Consider the following 1,186-nt stretch of genomic DNA (forward strand, 5'->3'; position numbering starts at 1 on the left):
GCCCCCCCTTCCTTCGCTGAGAGCCGGCGCCCCCCCTTCCTTCGCCGAGAGCCGCCGCCCCCCCTTCCCTCGCTGAGAGCCGCCGCCCCCCCTTTCCTGATAGCCGCCCCTGTAGCCGGTTGCTGCCGGTTTTCCTGTAGCCGCCGCTCCTCTCGGTGTCGTCGCCTCTTCAACGACCGACCGGCAGCTCTTCGCGTCCTTCTCCCCCGGACGGCAACCTCCGCGGCTCCGGTCACCGAGTCACCGGTAAGCTTTTTCTCCTCCTCCTCCTCTTTGATCCCGGATGAATTTTGCCCAAATCCTTCACAGTCAAGCCTGGATGCCCGGATCTTCCGAGTCGGAACTCAGAGAGGGAGAGGTGGGGGGGGAGCGGGAGAGCTCGGAAGTTCCGAGTCGGAACTCGGAGAGGGAGAGGTGGGGGGGGAGCGGGAGAGCTCGGAAGTTCCGAGTCGGAACTCGGAGAGGGAGGGAGGTGGGGACTTCGGAGCTTCCCATCGGGCCGGGTTTTGAGGTGGGGGGGGGGGAGAGGGAGGTGCCGACTGCCGACTGCCGAGGTGGTTACGAGTCTTCCCCGTAACATGGAAGAATCTAGTGAGGATGAAGATGACGAGGAAGAGATGGAAGAGGGATTACATGGTTCGGTCATTTAGATATTCTATTAATAACTCTAATAATTATTCATGTTCAATCATTAACAATTGCTAATATTTTAATTTTATGTTTGTAGGTTTTGAGAGTTAGAAGATGCAAGGATGTTCTTCTACAGTTTTCTATTATGGAAGTGGCTTCAAGAATTATGATTACATTTACTTTTGAAATTTGAATGCACAAAGATGCATGTTTGTTATAATGTTAATGGGACAATGTAATTTGAATTTTGTCTAAATATGTAATTGTCTAAGTTTGTAGTTTTTATTGTTGGGTTGTAATTCTCAGTTGGACAATAGTGTTGTTTCATACATTTTATTTTCTTTCTATTGGCTTGAAGATGCAATTTTTTTCTTTTTTAATATTTGTAGATATATCCAAATTACAAAGTTTGAAACCACCACCAACACTATCTATTTGAAATAGGCTACTTATATGGTTAACATTAACCAATTAACCATTGGAGAAATAAAATAAAGATAGAAAAATACATCCAGTTTTTGAGAGCCCATTAAGCTATTAGGCCATTTTGGCCCAT

At 47.1% G+C, this 1,186-nt stretch overlaps 1 long non-coding RNA gene across 1 annotated transcript; it reads left to right on the top strand.

Annotated features, from left to right (window-relative positions):
• Positions 1–555: 555 nt before the first annotated feature.
• LOC120110377 lies at positions 556–886 on the top strand. The gene is made up of 2 exons (XR_005511304.1): positions 556–636; positions 728–886. It is a non-coding gene; the product is annotated as an uncharacterized LOC120110377 (long non-coding RNA).
• Positions 887–1,186: the final 300 nt, after the last annotated feature.

The sequence above is a fragment of the Phoenix dactylifera genome, chromosome 4 (genome assembly GCF_009389715.1).
Source record: "Phoenix dactylifera cultivar Barhee BC4 chromosome 4, palm_55x_up_171113_PBpolish2nd_filt_p, whole genome shotgun sequence".
In the NCBI taxonomy this organism is placed as follows: Eukaryota; Viridiplantae; Streptophyta; class Magnoliopsida; order Arecales; family Arecaceae; genus Phoenix; species Phoenix dactylifera.